Source organism: Falco biarmicus, chromosome 11 (genome assembly GCF_023638135.1).
Source record: "Falco biarmicus isolate bFalBia1 chromosome 11, bFalBia1.pri, whole genome shotgun sequence".
NCBI classification, from domain to species: domain Eukaryota; kingdom Metazoa; phylum Chordata; class Aves; order Falconiformes; family Falconidae; genus Falco; species Falco biarmicus.
In genome coordinates this window covers 20,372,653-20,393,136 of record NC_079298.1, presented here as the reverse complement: position 1 = coordinate 20,393,136, position 20,484 = coordinate 20,372,653, and the positions used below count along the sequence as shown (strand labels likewise).

Below are 20,484 nucleotides of genomic sequence, written 5' to 3'. Positions count from 1 at the left end.
CTTCAAATGCCACCAACAGCGGTCTCCATGTTAAAAGCATGGTGACCTTTGGAGGCCTTGCAAGCCAGCCTAGTCTGACACTGAGCTGCATCTCTTTCCCTTCCTGGTTGAAAAAAGTCACTCTCTCCTTACCTTTGCTTTGTGCTGAAAAAAGGAGGACTCCCTCTATCTTACAACATGAGAACGACTGTTTAGATTAAAAGCAGTTTCTTCCCCCTTGTAATTGCATCCAGAACCCCACAACGTGCTCTACTGTCTCTGTTTCATTTGTGACAGTAAAAAGCCACTCACTCAATGTGCAATGTGGCCATCTAAAAATGGAATAGAGATTTGGGGGACGAGGCCTCATTCTCAGCAAGTACCTTTGTATTTTGAAACAAGACGAGCAGCCGTGTCGGTGCGCATGTTAAGCAGCACTTGATTAACATAGCAGATCTAGTTTTCACTTTTCATCCGGTGGTTATATGAACTAATGGCCCATCTGCTGCATTCTGTACTTATCAATAAAGGACTACGTATTCACGAAACACACAGCATCATCTAAGACGGAAGGGAGGCGCGGCAGGAAGGCAGTAAGCTGTGCTGTGGGCAAACACCATCATCACCCACCCCTCACCCTGACTGTTCACCCGACCAGGGCTTGCTTTTGGCAGAAGCAGGAAGAAGGTTGTGCATTGCTTGGTCAGCCCAAGGTAGAGCCTGTGCCAGTCACATGTAATGCCTGGTAACAGGGCAGCTTCATACTCAGATCCCAGCTCAGCAGCATGCCAGGTGCCACCATGGAGGTATCGGGTACCTTCAGATCTTCAGAGCCAGAGGGCTGGGGTGGGGGGCTTAGTCTGTGACTGAAGTAGTCCGTTTCATCTACTTAGCTCTTCCTATTTTCTTGATTTTGCGCTTTATTACTTGTGTGATTGCTAGCTTTTCTGCTCACCCTGGTTTCCACAAATACTAAACGCTAAACATGGAAGCTGAATAGGAAATAAAAATTAAAGCCCTGTCATAACCAGAATTAGCAAGGTAAGACCAAAAGAAACTTTCAGCTGTCACAGCTTGTCCAGCCCAGCTTGCTGGAATGATTTCCCTACCTCCTCCTGGGACATTTTAGACTTCTTTCTTCAAATCATGCCTAAAAACCCTCTTCCCTCTTCAGATCTTGATTGGCTTTCTCAGTGAAATGGCTGTAGCTCTGTGTGCAAATGGCTGACACAAAACCTAAGTGCCCCACCTGGATCTAGGAAAATGGTGGTCTTTAAAGAAATCACAAGCCAGTTATCTGCGGAGTGCTTAGCTATACCTGTGCTAGCACTTAACCTTTACTTCCCCAATACCACAGTTACAACAGTTAAAGCTTGCTGATTTTGTTATTCCTTTAGAAGAAGTTTTCTTAAAATAGCCTAGCCACAAGGGCATAATGAGGTGCACAGCTGGGCAAAGCTTTCTGAGCAGCAGGAGGAAAAAGAAAGAACATATGCAGGACCAAAATGCTCAGAGCCTGCAAATGACTGCTCGCCAGTCATTCACATGGCTGAAGATTAAGGACTTTGCCAGCTGGACCATTAAAAAAATAAAGTTGGGGAAGACCAGGCAAAAACAGCAGAAAAAAGGGGTAAGAGAATAATATATCATTTATTTCTTACATGCTGAATCTTCTCTCTGTCTTCCTATTTTCCCATGGAGCAAAGAAACCACCAGTCATTCTGTAGAAGGAGAACAGAGAAAGATTATTTAACAATGGTGATTCTTAATCAGGGACCTAGAGGCACTTGGAGATCTTTTCCCACCTCTACAACTGCAGCAGGGCTGCTATGTTTGTGCCTGGGAGCCTACAGAACCCAGGCTTGCCAACACAGCACTAAGAGAAGTTGATTTTGCTTGAAAAGGCTAGATTAATCTTTTCACTTTAACTGCAGCACCTTCTGCTACTTAACATGTACATATACTAGATGAAACAAAATTAGTCATTCCATTCTAGACACTCTACCCAAGGGAAAACATAGCAACAACATGATATAACTCCACCTCTGAGGTCTTCTTACCAATACTTTTTCAAATGCAATGACAATAAACCAAAGTATTCCAGTTCCTAGAGCTTCTATAATTAGATATCCACTGTCAGTTTAGCAGCAGGCTATCCACTCTAACGCAACACACCTTAAAGATCCCAGGTATTCCTGCGATTCCTAGCCACAGCCATCCATGGTGGCCATCAGCACGCTCATTTGAAACATGCTTCATCTTCTGCGGAGGAGTATTGCACATGTGTGCAGCGGCAGGGAAGCAGGTTACTGTAATCTCCAAATCATTATCTTCTCTGTGTTTATCTTGAATGTAAATTAATTGGAGAAAGCACTGGCAATATTTTATGTATTACGCAGCAATTAATTCCCTGCCTACACTGTATAGCCACCACAAAACAACTAAACATATACCTTCCCCCAGCCCTTCAACTTAGGTTATCACCATACGGAAACAGGTAGTGGGAGAAGGAAGGTCTGATCATGCCTTAACCCAAAATAACGTTTTGCTCTGTCAGGGTAATTATACATTCTGACATCAGGAACTGAAATTAGCAGATGGTTTTCCCTTGGGTTGCCCAGAGACTGTAGAATGAATCATGCCCACTCTTGCGCTGCACCGGGCACCACGGGAATGAGGGGTGAAAAGACCAGGATATTTATTTTCCTGCTCAGATGTCTGTGGCTGGAGAGTCACATCCATGCTTTGGCTTTGTAGGTGCTGTGATGTGGCTGTTGTTACTGCTGTCATCCCACGTGTGGCAGAAATGGCCATCATCTTCCAGTGGATGCGTTTACACAGCCACAAAAGCATATTCACCGCTTCGCTTTGATCCTGGTGAGAATTCATGCCACTAGAATCTCTCAAAATGTCACTGAAACTTTGTGAAATGAATTTGACTTGAGAATAGTTCTCAACACAGAGCATTCTCCACAGGAGAAAAAAAAAATAATGTAGCCAGCCCTTTTAAACGTTTAAATACACAGAAGAGACTCCCGAGTAGCTAAGATACCCGCCTCCCCCTCAGAGCCGTTTAGCACCAGGCACCCTGGTTAGCCCAAGCCTTAAATCTTACAAGGGAAAGAGCACCCAGACACTTCTCCTGCTCGCCTCTTTCATGTCTTTTCATACCTAAAGTTCTCCCGGCGTTGCGTTTCCATGGTGGCTGCTTTTCAACCACTTCTCCCTCTCTCAGGCCCCTTTCTTCCTCATCCCCTTTCTGCAGTTTGAGCCCCGCACCCGGCGCAGCGTGCCGGCAGCCGCCGCCCGCGCACCCGCCTGCCCCCTGCCCAGGGCTGCTGCCGCCGTCCTGCTGCTCTTCCTCGCCCAGAGCTCCCCCTGCCGTTCGGCGCAGCTGCACGCCCAGCCGCGGCTGCAGGCCGCCGGCACCCCCCGCGCTGCTCTGGGGGGCTGATGCACCTCACCGGGAGCAAGGCTGCGCTGGGGGGGGCAGCCTGGCCCCCATGGGCCCCCTGCCGGCTGCCTCCTCTGCCAGGGCGCCTCCTGAAGGCGAAAGGAGCAGTACCCTTGCTCAGCACCCCGCAGGGATGGGGTCTGTCTGTCTGATGGCAGTGCTTTAGGGAACGCTGCTTCTTTGGGCAGAAAAATCGGCCTTTGTGCTCTGTCTCCAGCTGTCTAGCATAGGACATTAGCATAATGCTGTGGAATAGCTGCATGCTCAAAGTGCTGGTTAATTACAGGAGACAAAATAGGAGAGGAAGGGAAAATTCTGCCAAAAATTACTGAGGAATGGAGAATAAGGGCCCAGCCTGTGAAAAGCGTGTGCTATTTCTGCCTGCCCTAAGCAGGCTGGCCCTGGGCTGTGATAGCCTGGTTGGAAGGCAGCTGCACGCTGTAGGTGCCTGGAGGCATGTGCCAGCTGCAGCAGGCCACTCCGAGGCAGGGCACCGGAGATTTAAGACCCCAGCCTTATGGTACATGGGTGTGAGGGACCAGAGGGAGGGATGCTCGCTCTCCCATTGCCTGCTCCAGAGGTCTGTGCTGTAGAGCTACCTCCTTGCCATGTGGCACACAACACACAGCTCACTGCTGACAAGATGCTCAGCAGGTCCTCGTTCTGCTGGGCTTTGGGATGCCCAGGATGGAAGAGCAAAAGCACAAGAAATGCATCTCCCAGCAGTGAGGGGGCCTGGCCTCAAAACGTGACAGTAGCTTGTGCCGGTTTCCACAGGGGCAGCACCCTGCAGCCCTGGTACCCAGGGACAGTACATGGCTCTGCTACCACCCCGAGCAGCGTGACATGGAAACGTGCCAAGCTGTCCCCTGCTAATGCTGCCACGTTTGCACACTTGTTGCATTCGCCTGCATATGTTGCCATAGGAACTGCAGCCCCAGCATCTGCTGCCTGCTGCTCCCGCTGCGCTGCCTCTGTGCCCAGGAGGGCTCAGCCCACCTCTGTTCCTCTGCCTGCCTGCTCTGCCAGCCTGATCATGCCTCCCCCTCACTCACAAACACCCTCTTTTTTTGGGTGACAATCAGATTACTCCTGTAGCACCTAATTATTGCATTAGTTATAATTTGCCTATTCATTTGTCTCTCCCCCTCCCTCCCACCCCAGAACACTTTCATCTCTCCATCCTTTCCACCTTCACGCTAGCTCTGCTCTCTGACTCCCATCGCCTTTTCTCTTGCACTCCTCAGCCACACAAAGCCTGGCTGCATTGCTGTACGCTTTCCTTCCTCTTTACTTCCCCATTACTCACATCCGTGCTCTTCCCTAGCGCCTCTTGTTCCACCCTCTCTCCCAGTCTTTCTCCTCTAGTTTCCTTCCCCTTAGCCCACCTGCCCACCACCTCAGGCTACTCCTTCACACAGTCCTTCTCTTTCTTATATCCCTGTGCAGGGCACTGCCAGCTTCTCCTGGGTCTGAGCCAGGCTTGGTCCTCTCCTGCACTCTCCATGGCTCTTACACAGTCAACAGCATTTCTCATTCTCTGCTCTTGTCTATCCAAATACCCCAGAAACTGCATCTCCTCCCACCTCCCAATAGCCTGTACCAATGGACCCTTACTCCATTCTTCACCTCTCTGAATTCATTTTCCTCCAGGCTCCTTCATCAAGCCCTCCAATGTAATCATGTTCTAATCTCTCACTGTCCCCAGATCCCATCCTGACCCACCTTTCTTCTTCCTTGTCCTTTGAATGGGAGATTCCAGCCAGCACCACAGCCAACTCCAGCCTAACAACCCTGGTCTAAACCTTTATTCCAGTGGTTGCACCACCATGTTTCACAGCCTCTCACTCCTCCATTCCCATTCCGCTGGCTGTACTGTTGCTTTTGATGCCATTGAATGCAAATTCCTTTTGAAGCCATATTCCCTCCTGTTTCTTGGAATTGCTTTTCTTCTCTGCCACCTTCTCCATTTCCACACAGCCCCTTGGACCAGAACCCCAGTGTCTTCTCTCCATCCCCACCCCAGCACACTAGCCATTCTTCCTTGCTACCATCTGTGCCCTGCCCTCCCCCTGGGAGTCTCCAGCACACATGCCCTCTCCTTTCTCCCATGTGAAGGACACAGATGCCTCCTGGGGCACCTTCTGGAGATCACCTCATCTGCTTAGAGGGCTTCAGCTAGCATCTACACCTGTGCTGGTCCCTGCTTCTGATGAGCGTCTCTCCATCTTGCACCTCAGCCAACCTCTACACTTTCCTAGATTAACTGAGTGCTGCTAACGCCACCTTCACTGATTCTCTTGCTTTGCTTCGCAAGTCCCTTGCATTTCCACACTCCTTTTTTTCTTACCAGGAACATCACTCTTTCTTGCTAGGTTTCTTCTGCTTCCACTTTTCCAGCCTTGTATCACCACCCCAAAACCACCAGTGGTCATGAAATCATTACATTTAGACTGTTGCTGCAGGACATGTAGAAGGTGTGCACGAGAGAGAGCACATAAGAATTCTGTAAAGTTAGACAAGAAATTTTCTACTTGTATTATATTTTCATACATACTTCAGACCATCTGTGGAAAGCTGTCAAATGACTAGCTAGAAACATATTATAAAATCTTGTTATTTTACTTTAAACATTAATTTAGCAGGCTCAGATCTGAGGACTCAGCAAAATGCTAGCAGTTCTCATGTGCTTCCAAATTTTGCTCATATTTTTACAACAAAGCGGTCTCATAGCTTAACGTGCCCTATACTCTTCCCCTACCCCCTGTGACTCCTGAGCCCACGTTTGGCTGCTAGTTTGGCATGCGTTGTAATTGGCATTGCTGTAATCTCAGGTCCACACATGCTTGTTAATACAGCCTGGAATAATTTGCAAGTGTGTTCTCGAGTCAGCAAAAGTGAGACAGCACTTCATTATTTTCAAGTGACACCTCTGGACCCCGAGATCAGTACATTACCAAGTATTTTTTAAGCCTGTTTGCAGTGGGTTTTTTAGGAGCTTTTTGCACGTGGTATTGTCCTGTTATCCATGTATTTGGACTCCAGATTTCCAGCTCTTTATCCTCACTGTCCACTGAAACAGTATCCTGAATACATTTTGAAGTTAGATTTGTGACCACCTCTTTCTTGATTCCCAGTGTTTGAGAAAGCTTCTGGTACATGTCTAGTTTCCAAATGCCATTTTGTGGCGTTGCTGGCCTGGAGGATACTGGCAGGTCTATATTCCTGGTTTTCTCTATATCAATTTTCTCTGCTTTCGTTCCAAACCTCTGGAAAAAAAAAAAACAAAACACAACTGTCTCTCTCTTTGCTGTTACTATCAACTCCCATTTTTATTTAGATGTTTCCTATATAGAACAGCTTGTCTTACTGGTGCCTACTACAGAATTTCTTCTTCACATCTGAATATCTGTTGTTGAACTCATCTTCAAACTCTCCTTGCTATCAACAAGTTCTTCTGTCTTTCCTCTTCAAAAATAGCCACACAGACCTTTCCTGTATGTGTTCCTCTGCAAAACAAATTCAAGTTAGTGCAACAAAAGGTAAGAGACAGGTACCCACGCTTCCAAATTACATAACCCTATACTTGGTGCTGCTGTGATGCGAGTTCTGCTGGTACTCACATACATTGTCCTCCTGATCTGCAGCTGCTTCCATTGCAAACCACTTTGCTTGGATGTAAATCTGAATATACACGAAATAATAATGAAATGTTACTAAATCTACAGTAAATCCACTGAAAAGCGTCTACCTTGTCCAATTTATGCCTGCTGACCATGCAACATGTTCTAGGTTTCCTGCGCTGACAGTGGTCCTTCACAACACTTTCCAGAGATGCAACCCTCACATACACTTGGTCTCAACACATTAGTTGTAGCAGGCAACATTTCCCACTCAGAGCTTGTTCGCAGAATCAGAAATTAATCTCCCCGGGTTTAAGACAGTCCCACAGCTCATCCCTAACCCCAGGGCATCCACATTTTTCTCTTCTTTTATAACTTGGATTCACTTCATACACAGACAGGATCTCTTTTGATACAAAAGAATCTGACATGATAACAAGCAGCAGCTGCACAGAACAGTCACAACTTGTGTCTGAACTAGGGTGTTTCTGGTGCAAAAGGGAAGAGTCAAAATGCACCAAAGGAAGAACTCCAGGAAGGATTGGGCAGTCAGTGTCTTGAGTTTAAATTGTGCTCTACATCAGGACTAGTCAGACGGGAGCAGCTGTCCCTTTTAGAAAATGTGGATAACATGATGGGATTTGGAATAGAAAACAGGGAATGACTTAGGGAGCTGCTGTGACTGCTGCGTACCATGCCCTACCTAAGCCCAAAAGCCCTTCAGCTTTAGGGGTGGGAGTCTGCTGAGAAAGCCTGATATTCCAGCCAGAACTGGAGCATGCGTCAGGGAGCAGGTAGGTCCTTAGAAGCAGAGGTCTTAATCCCGTAATTTTCCCATGGAGTTTTCCATAAGTCCAATATTTTTATGTGCATTGGCCAGCCTTTTGCGGTAACATCAGACATCAGGCAAATGTTTCCTTCTATTGTCTTTGCATCTCCCAAAGGACCTTTGGCTTGAGTGTCTTTGCCAGCAAATAAGAAACAGCAAAAGCAGTTGACAGCTCAAGATCAGTGATGATGGTAGAGCTGACTGCGATGCTGGTTGCCGTTTACTCTTCTAACAAAGTACAACCAGTTTGCTCAGGACTGCATGAACAGGAAGGAAGAGCTGATCTCTGCTGTGCCTGGCTAAGCATATAATGGTCTGGGATGAAGTCCCAACCAGAGAAACTGAGGGTGGGGGAAGGTGAAGATCCCTGAAGTTCAGCCCTGTTGCACTATGAGTTATCTATTCTTGTGTGAAGTTCTAAAATCTAGGTGAGCAGAATCTGTCCTAAAAATATTGCCTGGCTTGCTAAGTTTGGGGAGGGAGAAGGACAAGGTGAGCTCCACACTGCTGGTGCCAGGGCTGTAGGAGACAAGCAAGAGAGAGTGCTTTCCTCCCCTTTTCACTTGCCTTCACATAGGAGGTGGGCTGTGCCCTCACGTCCTCCTTTTGGGCCTGCAGAGAACAGGAGGAGCAGAAACAGAGAGGAGATGGTCTTTCCACCCAACTCAGTTATCAGAGCCATTAAGTACAGCAAAATCCTCAAATCACTGAGCTCACATCAGTGTGAGACCCTTACGTTTTCCTTTCCCAGAGCTGGATCGTTTGGATAAGAGCTGCAAGTCACCATACCCATGGACAAGCTCGTTTTGCTCTTAGGAGTAAATCTGTGGCTGGATGATAGTTTGTAGTTTGTCTCAAAGCTAATCCAAAACTTGCAAATGAAGTGCAGCGTGTGTCACAGTGGAGTGGTACATGGACCTCTGGGATGCCAACCTGCAAGATCTCACCTGCTTTGGACACTACAGCTGTGTCCTTGCTTGATGTGGTGCAAGCATTTCTAGAACTCCTCCAAGATGGCAGAAAAAGCCAGAATGGATCAGACTCACACATTTGCTGGATCTCCACTTTGCTTTTTCGAGATTTTCCCTCCAGTCCATTCACTTGAGTTTTACAGATGTTTTTTTCCTGTTCAAACGTGTACAGGCTTGAAAAATGCTGATGCAGGACTTTGAAAACCCTGAATGTAGCTGATGGAGAGGACTGAGCTCTCCCACCTGGACAGGCAGGTTTGTGTGTTGACACCTGCAGACCAAAGCTTGTGAATTTGTTTCTGTCTTCAGGAATTCTAAGGTAAGATGCAGCATTTTACTGTGCCTCTGGTAAATCAGTGCCTGGCACAGCTTCACAAGGGACATGGGCTGACAGCCAGAAGGGCCTGCAGATGTGATGTAGGTCCTTGCGAGACCTCTCTTCTGCTGGAATAACAACTGGAGGTGAAGCACGATATTGTCAATAGCAAGATCTAAGTCAACAGCAAGACTTTCATGATCTCTGTGGAAGTGGAGCAGACCCCGAGTTGCTCTGAAGACATCCCATGACACTTGTTTATGAACTGCACTTGCAGAACTCTACCTTTAAGAAGCACAATGATACTTTTATTACTAACCTGGAAAACCCCATGCTTTGAAAGAATAGCTCCTTTAATGTCAAGAAAGCAGGGAGACTCCTACTTCACTCAGTGGGTAGCTGTATGCACAAGAACCACAGAAAACTGCATGGGCACACGATCCAGATAGATCACATGGGGAGCACTGAAGGGAAATGTAGGCCTCCCTTTCTTCCCATCATTGTGTTTGGAATATGTTTCCAATTGCACTAGTCACAAAGCAATCAAAGAAACTTGTCTACAGTGGCAAATTGAAGATGTCCTATCAGACCACATTACAGGAAGCTATGCACCATTGAATCCTTCGTTACATCAGGCAAACCAACATCCACATGGCTTCAGGACACAATGCAGCCAACTCCATATGCCCTAACAGAAAAGACAGAACAGATCTTCAAAGCAAATGAAATCTGTCTTTGGATGACGCCCACTAACATGTTCTTTCCTCCCTCTTACATCCCTAACCAGCATCCCACCTTCCCACGCAGGCCACCCCCTGCGGCACTTCAGATGCAGCAAGCTCATCTAGCCAGGGACCCTCAGCCCTTCCCAGGCTCCCCCCTACCGAGCTCCAGGCCCGGCACCCCCTCCTCTCCACCCGCCACCCCTGTCAGCAGGCTGCTCCCAGGGGCAGGGCTTTGCTCATTTGGTTTCGCGTGCTCCACGCCTAGCGTTCCCAGCCTCGTTCTGCTCACCTGATGCCGGCTGCTGGTTTTAACAGCCCTGCAAAAGAAGACAAAAGCAAAAATTATTACACCACCCAGTCACGGCCACATGGTAACACGACAGCTAGGGCTGGCCACTGTCACAGGGAGCAGCGTGGCCACAGTGGGCACCCTGGTTAAAAAAAAACGTATGTGGACAAATAAAGGGAACCAGTAACAGCCTTGCTGTTGGGCTCTGAAATGGATCAGAGATGGCTGCAGCCTTTGACTGGGATATTCCAATAATTGTTATAAAAGGAGTTTATCTCAGCCCTAAGAAAGGGTTCTTTGTTCACGAGCCCAGTTCTGCAGCACAATTGGAATAAGGAAAAGTTGCAAAGGAGAAACATTGATCTGTTACTGTGAAGACGCTTCAAAGACGATCAGGCTTTGGAAGCAAACTCTTCTCAAGCTACAGCTGATCTCTGATCTGGGCGAGGGCTCCACGCAAGCCATCCCGATGAGCCCTTGCACGGCCGGTGTGGGAAGGGATCCCTGCGGTGATCTGTCCCTTCAGTTAACGGGCAGATCCTTACCGGGCACGACTCCCGCTGGAACGAAGGGGTCTGGTTCGCAATCCCGCCTAAATCCTACCAGCGTTTCCTGGGTCGAGTGAAATAAACTGGTGGCTGGCAAACGGAGTTAAAAACCCGCGGCCGCTCCTGAAGCGCCGGGGCTGCGGCGCTGCCCGGCCCCGACAGCAGGTGCCACTGCGGGCCGCGTCCCGGCCGCTCCCCGGCGCCCCCTGGCGGCGCGCTCCCCGCCTGCGCACCCCCGGGGGCACAGCGCCGGTCGTTGCCGGCCCGCGGAGCCGAGCGCGGCCTGGGGAGGGGCGGGCAGCCGGGGGCCGCCGGCTCACGCGTGGGGAGGGACCCGCGGAAGCGTTCGGTGAAGGGGGCCGGAGCGGTGCGGCGGTGGGCAGCAGCCGGGCGGTGAGCGAGGCGAGCAGCCCGGGGGAAGGGGCTGGCGCTCGGCACGATCCCGCCGCCGCGGTATTTGCGCAGCGTGCCCTGCTCACGGCCCGGCCCCCGCGGACCCCTCCCGTGCCCCTCCGCCCCCCGCCCCATCGCAGGGGCTACCTGGGGTCAGCCCCGGCTGCTGCCACAGGCACCGGTCACAGCTGCGTGCCGGTTCCATGGCCGGCAGGCAAGGCGTTAGACCCGCTAAGGGTCACCCACGCGCTGCGCTCCAGGACCGTCGCTGCCACTCCGGGGAGTCAGGATAACGTGCTCGGAGAGGGCACCACTTTCTCGTTTCCATTACTGATAGGAGAAGCAGCCACAGGAGAAAAAAAAATGTGCTTTGTTGTTAAAGCTGCGTCTGGTTTATACCCGCACCATGAACAACCTTCCAAGTGACAGTGGGTTTCCAATGTCTGTTTTCTTTCTGGTTGACTTCTGTAGTCAGGAAAGCGTTACCCACCTGACTGTGTAAAGAGACCAGCAGGGAGAGAGGGGAGAAGGAAAGGCACAGGGAAAAAGCCAAACCTGCTAATGGATTTATCCTAAAATTAGGGATGAAGGAAGTTACAAGGACTTCTCGGCTCATGAAAGGCCTTCCCTCATGGGCCACGCTCCACTGGACTATCCCATTTAGACCCCTGCCCTCACTCACCTGGGGACGCTGGATAACCAGTAGAAGCAAAGAGACACCGTGTCCTGCCCTTACCTGCCAGTGCTTACAAATATTGCTTGCACTGGGCAGCTGAATCCACAAACAAATTAAATTCTCTCTCAGATGAACACAATGATCACACATGATCATTTTCCTTCCAGCTCTTTCCTCTGGAGCAGAGGGAGGAGATGCTCTCCCAGTGTCACAGCAAGCTGTGCAGCACTCAGACCCAGCACCATCAGCCCTCTCCACTTGCTTCACTGCTGCGGTAGCTGCAGCTTTAGCATGGACTCTTGCCGACAGCTACAACTCTACTGAAATGCTTGAGGTTTTGGAGATCATTTGCAACTTCTTGGTATGCTACCAAGGCCCGGATGGAAGCCAAAGAAGAAGACAAGGAAGGGCTCATAGAAAGTGGAGGACAGGCTGGCAGTATGGCTGCAGGTAAGCAGGGCACAGTTTGCCTACCCTCCACTTTAGACACCCCAAGGTTTCTGAAACTGCACAGAGCTGCCAGACACAGTGTAGGACCTCAGGAGACTGGGCCATGCAGGAGCAGCAGCTGAAGAGCAGAGAGGGTACCCAAGGATGCACTGGAGACCTGCAGTCATGGAGATGGGAGTGGAGAAAAAGACATGGTTAATTTGGAGAGCCACCAGGGAGGAGAATGAAAAAGCATGACCAAGTGCTGTGATGCTCTCCTAGTGAGCTACAGCTCCTAGATCTTGTTTTCTGTCTTTAAAAGTGGCAGGTGAAAACTGGGTGTTACTTCATGCTATCAAAGGCAGGTTTGCTGTGAGTGAACAGAGCAGCATTACCCCCTCTGGTGCTGCGTGAGGGATCTGAGAGGCAGCGTTCACATGCTTAGCAAGAGCACTCCATGATGAAGTGCTACCTACCTGTTTTTTTATTGATAGCACGCTCTGCTGCTGGCCAGGTGTCCCCAGGCACATTACTCTGCCTGTGCTGGTTACCCACCTCGCTATGTCTGTCTGTCTCTTGATGACAGCTAGTGGATCACTCAGTACTTCTGGACATCTTCCTTGGGGTTGCACAGGGCTCCAGCTTTAGTATCTCCAGATGCTTTCTGTAAAGGGAACAACATAAACAGCCTTCACTGGACATGCATAACCAGGAGCCCCTTCACCTTCCCCCAGCACTGCCGCCTGCTGCTCTGGTGCCCAGCCTGGGAAAACCAACCCCAGATCTCCCTAAATTCCTGTCACCTGCGCACAGGCAGGTGCAGAAGGTACCATGCTGATCAGGGATGGGGCAGAAGGTGCCCACCACACACAGCGAGTGCCAGGCAGGCTGCAGTGGTTTGAAAGCGCAGCCTGCCCTGGGCACAGGATGGGGCACCAGGAATTACCCCCCTGTGAGAAATGTGGGTGTACAAAGGTGGCAGCTTGCAGGTTAACCCACCAAGGGGCCGGTGGCAGCACAGCTATGTCGAAGGCCTGTGCTCTGAGCAGCACATCCTGCTAGCAGGAGAGGCAAGAGATCTGGCCTCAAGTTACAGCTTTAAAGCAGCTGACCCTGTACCTGATGTGTATCAAATTCCAGATAATATTAACTGGGTTTAACTTGCTCTTGACACCCACGAAGACAAGCTAAACTGTTGGAAGTATCTCTAGTCAATGCAAGTGCATCCATGTGAGGGCTTGCACCAGTAAACTGTAGTGATCCGAAGGTGTGCTGCCACGTGAGCCTCTCCTGTGGACCTTGCAGTCATTTGGACACCCTGTTGCAAGGCCTTTCTGGGCATCACAAACATACACACCCTCCAGAGCAGGAAGGGTTTTTTTCCTTTGTAGAGCTCTATTCAGATTTCTGCATGTTGCTGCTGGAAATCCATGCATCTCCCTGTATTAATGGCTTCATGTCACACTAAATCCTTTTTAGCTGCAATGAAAATCAATAAAAGATGCCCATATGATATGATTACCTGTCATAATGATATACAATTACTGAATGACCCAATTCCTACTTACTGAAGCTGCGTAGCCTTGGTAACGTAGGAGGAATGTCCACAGAGTTAGGGGACAATTGCTTTGTCCTTTGCATTTCCAGGGCAATGTGACTGCCTTCACCACATGTTGAGATTTGCCTCCTGGACCTGCTCCTATACATTGTTCAGCTGAGGAACTTTCTGCTGGCTCAACTAGATTCCTTTCCCAGTGCTTTGGAAAGACTCTGCTGTTGTCCAGCTTGACCTCAAAACTGTTTTCTCAGACAGTGCCATCCTTTTTCTCCTTCCAGAAAGCTTTGCTGCTGGGTGAAGGACTTACAGTTTCTCATCAGGCTCTAATTTGCTTTTCTACTGTTTTTTTTGCTGGCTGCTCAATTAGACACTAAGTCTTCCTGCAATTCAGTGATCTGAGAATCCAGGTCATCGTTTCCGTCAGAGCTGCTTCCTCCTCCATCTCTGCTGAGCTGCTCGCAGCTCTTCCTTCCTGGGCAGACCTCCACGCTCCTTGGACTGCGCCTGCAGATGCGGTACCTCCCTCCTGCTCTGTACGCTCTGTCTCCAGCTCCCGTCACAGTTTTCCTCCCTGAATTACAGATAACAATGATGACCTGAGGTTCAGTCGTACAATTCCCGCCAGAAATTTTTCTTTGCTGCTTGCAGTTCATGGGACTGCCTTGCCCATGGTTACCCAGCCCTCCAGGTCACTGTGGCCAGGGGCTGCCTGGGAGGTTCAGCAGGGCAGGACGCAGCCAGCAGGACCCATCCTACCACCCCAGCCAGGGAGCAGGGCAGGCCAGGAGGCACAAGGGGCAGCCCCTGGGCATCAGGCTCCTTCCTGGGGCGGGGGCTGGGCCAGGACATCAACCCAGGGGTGAAATATCACTGTGACCATAAGCGGAGGCTTTGTAGACCAGTTGCTGGCTTGGAGCAAGGACTGACTGCCCAGGGTGGGCAGAGCTTGCCGCTGCCACAAGCCAGCCTGGCCCTACCTTGCCAGCGTCATGACACTCACAGCCCCACTCCCGCTCCTGCTGTGGCTCCCCCGCTTCTCACAAGGCTCACGTCTTTCAGCCCCATAGACCTCCCTGACTCCACAGCTGTGACAGCCCATCCTGGCGCATCCTTTGTCCAGCTACAGGCAATAACCTGGGTGCGTGGCATGGAGGGAGCACTAGAGAGGCTGCCTGCTTCCAGAACTGCAGCTTTCGGGTGCTTTGCCAGTCCCCAACATGCTGTTCCTCAGGGTTACGTGCCCTCCACTCCACAACAACTTCAAGTATTTTTCTAGTAGTTTTTTGGGTGGTGCCCACGGGAGTCTTGCAAGCCACCGCTTCTGCCAGCGCAGCAGCAGTGTCCCATCGCAGCATCTGTACTGCACCAGCACAGCTGCTGGCTGTTACAGAGGTGCCTTCGCATTTTTAACCTCCCCCCATCTCCAGGGGAAGGAAGAACCTCACCTCTTATGATTCATTTATTGACTGGTGTGAAAAAAGCCAGTTCCTAGAGGAGTCTGCTCTGTGTGCCTATCCATGTTGAGATTTCCATTAATAATTGCTCAATCTGTCAGTCAGGTTTGTGTTTGGTGGTTGTTTGTTGTTTTTTATTTTTTTACCTACAGGATGTTTCTGTGTCTGTCTTCTCTCTGGTTTTAACATGATAGCGCACACAGGCTGTGCTGTGAACAAGTGAAACTGCATGTTCAAACTTTGATAGAAATCACCGTCAGGCTTTATATTTTATGATTCAAAGGTATTTATAATTCAGCAGGAGGCTTTCAAAGTGCATACATATGTACATACATTTTCTTTTTTCTTTGATTTAATATTTTGCCTGCTTTTCAGAGAAAGTAGCTACTTATTACATACCTAAACCATCACTTTTGAAGACCTGGAAATATGGAAGTATTTGCATTTCTGTTTCCTTCTTTTCCTACTTGCCTGTTTTTCAAGTTACATTCCAAGGAGTCTATTTTAAATTTATTTTTTTATTTTTTAAAAGACTCTTGGACATCTCTCTTTTGCTCCTTCTGTGTTATCTGTATCGCCTTATTGTTGCCTGGAGTCCATCTCTCTCTCTCTCTGGGTAGTCCAAAGTCACTACAAAACAGGTCTGACCTCTGTTCTTCAATCACATTGAAGGTATTTGACCTTTTTATATAGATGTAGATAACTGCACAGTGCTGACAATCATAGTAACCCCTTTTTCCTTTGCTTTGTCTACTAAAGATTTGCAGCAGTGCACCTGAAAAAGAACACTCTCCACTAGGCCTTGTTCCCTGGCATTTATGGACAATTCCTATTAGCCTCTTTTTTCCTCTTATGTGAGAGCATGCTTCTGCTTGGTCATTTTATGCAAGCAAAAATAATTTAATCTTTCAGTATCCTGGAAAACTTTTCTGTGCTTGCTCTTCTTACAGCTGGGTATCTCAACAAGTCTGAACAAAGTAATTCCCAGAGGCAATATCCAACAGCAACAGGGCAAAGGAAAAAACCCAAACCCACAACTGACATTCATAAAGCTAAATGATCCTGTAAATGGGGCAACTGACTGAAATAACTTGATCTGGCTCCTGTCACCAAACCTATTTTGCTCCTGCAGGAGTCCAGCCCCTTGAGCCAGGTCATTCCTGATAACCTTTGCTTCCCCAATGGTTGCCCAAAGCCCATGATGTCCCATGACTTTCTCATTCCAAAGGTTCCTTTCAGAGCAACAGGCTGGCCCCTGGCTCTGGGAGTTGCACGTCCCCAAGCCAACCCTGATGCTACAGCACCCAGCCACTGCAGGGCTCTGGTGAGGGGGTTCCTGGGCACCCTTCGCTGTGCCATGAGCAAATCCAGTGCATGGGATGAAGGGAAGGGTGAGGATGGCAATGTGGGTCTAAAAACCCCCAACTCTGTAACTTCCCAGTGTGAGACAGCAGCTAGTACCATCTGGGATTGCCCAGGACACTTGGGTCAACAGAACAGCCCCTGCCTGAGCCCTGGCTGTCTCCTGGCTTCACCACAAATCTGCAGGGCCGTCAGTGACCACACTTACACCGGAGTATGCCCTGTGGGCTGTAGAGCTGGTGGCTTTACACCCCAGCTGTGGAGGCCAGGGGGTTTCCAGGAACTGTAATCCTCACACCACGATAGCTTCCACGTCAGCACCCCTGTTTCAGTCCATCAGTCAGGATGAAAGAGGTTTCCCTATGCTCAGCCCTCACCGCCTTGCCTCCCAGCAAGTCTGACATGTAGCACCAGAGCTTATCGCACTAAACGTTACTGGCTGAGCTGGGCAAGCGCCCTGGGAAAAGGGACCAGAAAGGAAACAGAAGAAATTTTCATTTTATGGTCAAGGACATCCATTTATCTCCACAGTGCCTGCAGAGCACCGGTCTTTTTTATTTCTAAGAAAAATACTAACACAACACACCAAGAATCTACAGCTAATTTTCAGCCAAATTATTTAAAAAGTCTCTTTACCTCATTTCTTTACCAGCATTTCTTACGCTGTTTCTGCGTGGCATAACCATATCCCAGTAGCCTGCAGGTACCAGGTTTCTCCATTCTGGCCAAACACAAGCCTCAGCTGAAGAGAGCAGCTGAAGCACTCTCCCCGTTTTGTGCGGAGGTGCTGCACAGGAGCTGTAACCTCGAGCAGCTGAATAAAGGCACAGGCTTTCTGTGTGCTGGCTGTTGTCACCTGGGCTGTGCCTGGCATCCCCCTCCCTGGCACCCCTTTGTGGGATGTCCCCAGCCTGTTCCCTGGCTTGAGAGCAGCCTGGGAGTCCCACCTGGTGGCACTGGCTACCAGCAAGAGCTCTGTGTAAGCATAGGTCTCTTAGGAAACTGTCCTAAACATTTAGGTAAGAGATGTTTAGTCATTAAAAAATAAAATAAAATAAATGTAGCTCCCCAGTGCTAGGGAATATTTATGTCACTTGTCTCAAAACCAAAAAACAAACAAACAAAAACCCAAACAAAACCAGAACAGAAGAAGAAAGGCAGTGGGAACCCTCAGCTACAACACAGTGTGTGCAGTGCCCCCAGCAGCCCTGTGCCGGGGTCTTACAAACTGTGGGAGGCATCACAGCCACATCACAGATCTTCCAGGGGAAGCAGCTATGGTTTTAATTCTGACATCAACAACGCAAATGTGCAATTAGGCAGAGCGCTCTTTGGGAGCTGTCTCTATATCTGTAGTAAGGCTGCTCAAAGTGTGTAATTACTCAGACACGACAATCCTGCAGGAGCCAAGCACAAGATGGCCATAGCAAATGCCTCATAACTATATCCCGACTCCTTGGCACAGGCAGATGGTCCGGGGGAATGCAGGCACCTGGGACACAGCTCCTGGCACTCCCAGGGATCAGGGACACTGGTGGCACCATGCCCTGGGTCCTGGTAGCAGCTTCAGTGTTACCATGAATGAGTCTGACATGCTTTGCCATTGCATTACCGAGTATTGCAACCACCGTGTCTTCCTGCTGGCGTCTGCTCTGCAAGATGCCCTCTTCTGCTCAGAGTCCACCTACAAACTTGAGAAGAGCAAGGAAAATGCCACTTGATGGTCAAGATCTTTTTCTCCTGACTCCTTTCCAGTTTCTTGGATTCTCTCTCTGCTTTCAGACTCATATGTGCTGAAGTAATTTGCAGTCATGTCTAGGTTTTGCATTGCCACTAACTGCATTAGTTCACGGATTTCTTCTACCATGGAGTTCCTGCAGCTGCCGATGCCTTGCCAGTTAATTTATCATATATTTCCTCCAAATCTGAATTGAATTAGCAAGCATACATAAGAAAGCATAGTAGAAAGAAAAAGAGGCAGATAAAAGCTGACACAGACCAGATGCCTCTTTCAGCTACTGCAACACCAACAGAGAGCGCGGGTAAACGTCAGGTGAGCAAGAAAAACCAGGACATAGACAAACAACTTGCCAGGATTTGATCATCAGCTGCTTACATAGGGGCTTTGAAAATTTCCTGCCCTCAGGGCATCAACATTTCTCTGAGCTTCCCAAGTATTGTGCAGTTGAAGGAAGACATTGAAAAGGAGCTCATTTGCATTAGAAAGACGTTGAACAGTGTGAGAACCAACGGTTGAAAGAAGACCAGCAAAAAAGACCATCCTAGGGGAGCACAGTATATGAACAACAACAACAAAACCAGCCAAATAACCCCCACAAAAAGTCTCCCTTCACCTCCTCAGTAGGATACTCTGCCCATCCTTGAGACTGCTCATTTTCAGTGATATGCACCTTCATTAATTAATGCCTGTCAGCACTGCCACACATACACACACAAAGCATTCGCTACTCAGGAGATGTTAACTTTCCCTACCAACATTACCACAAGCTTATAACTGTATCCTCCACGTTCTGCTCTAGCTTCCTATAGGAAATCAAACTAAGGACAAAGCCCTTAAATTCAAGGCAACCAGTGGCAGAGACTCGAGACCTGCAGGGAGCAATGCAAGGCTGTGGGAAGGAACGTGAGAGTGGGAGATGGGAATCCACAGAGAGGGGAAGAGAATGTCCAGCAACAGGAACACAGGACACCCTACTCCAGAGCAGGATGGAGACCCAGGGCTCAGCTACCTCCTCCACAAAAACACTTACCGGGCACAGAGAGTTCCATTTGCACGGACTACACCACGCTGGGCAGAGCAGGACAGAAAACTTGGTACCCAGCTGCAGTGAAGCCATTTGAGCACAGCACCGATCCTAGGCCAATGCCCTACACCTGCCACTTTGGCTTTCTGATTTAACCTGCGCCAGCTGGTCCTACAGCTCCCTCCCATGCAGAGTAAAGCAACGCTATGGCCCTCAGCACCCTTGGTGTGAAGTTACTTGTTCTTTATAAGCTGTATCGTAGAGTATCTGGGAAGGAAAATGTGCGCACAACTCATGTGTGTGGTAGAAACACGGCTATTCAAACCCTTCTCATCCTCTTTCTTGCTTCTAAAGCTCAACGTCCTGCATACTTTTGAAATGTATGTCAATAAGCAAATAAATAAATGCATGTCTTTTTCTCCCAGGTGCTGCTTTCCCTGAGCCGTGTGCTGCAGCAAGTGCTCAGGTGGGCACAGCTCCCTTAGTGTTGCCCTTATGCTGCCCAGAGGGGGACCTGGCGCTGCTGAAGGACAGCCAAGTGGTGGCAGCCGTCCCGCTGCCCGCCTGCTGCCTGCGAACCAAGCCCCTGCCCTTTGGGTCTGGCACTGCCAGGCCACCAGCCTGGCTGAACCTCTCAGATAGTCCAAACTGCCATTTGAAATTATTACAGAAGCCCTCAGAGAAAAAATGTCAGGAGGAACATACCACCAACCCGTTCTCTGCATCCTCCTCTTCCCAGCCTTGTTCAAAGACCCTGTGAAAGGGTTCGCAGGCTTCTGTGAACGTGGATGTTCATCAAAAATGTCTCCTTCCCCAAGCAGAGTTCCAGCTTATTTCAGGGCTTCCTCACAGAAACTCCCCCATGAATGGCTCTGCTGGCAGCAGCTCAGCTGACTGAAGTGGAAGCAGATTGGCACTTTTTAAAGACCTCTTCCTTTCATCAGTTCGTTGAATTTTTGTTAAAGTGATGTGAAATTATCTTGGAAGAACTGGGGGTATGGCCTTTTAATGACAAGAAATAAGGCATGAAAGATTTGTTCACAGAGGTTTTGTTTGTGTGCTTATTTTTCAACTCTCCAAATTTCCAGTTTCCCTTGATGGTCTCCCGGGGTG

At 49.2% G+C, this 20,484-nt stretch overlaps 1 long non-coding RNA gene across 2 annotated transcripts; it reads right to left on the bottom strand.

The window, feature by feature from the left end:
- Nucleotides 1-5,847: 5,847 nt before the first annotated feature.
- Nucleotides 5,848-20,340, bottom strand: LOC130157199 (uncharacterized). 2 transcript variants are annotated; one of them, XR_008824729.1, is made up of 6 exons: nt 20,077-20,340; nt 13,801-14,361; nt 12,788-12,896; nt 11,275-12,410; nt 10,187-10,214; nt 5,848-9,860 (listed from the first exon to the last, which is right to left on the bottom strand). It is a non-coding gene; the product is annotated as an uncharacterized LOC130157199 (long non-coding RNA). The 2 variants fall into 2 exon arrangements; XR_008824728.1 differs by having other exon boundaries at nt 5,848-6,942; nt 20,077-20,337.
- Nucleotides 20,341-20,484: the final 144 nt, after the last annotated feature.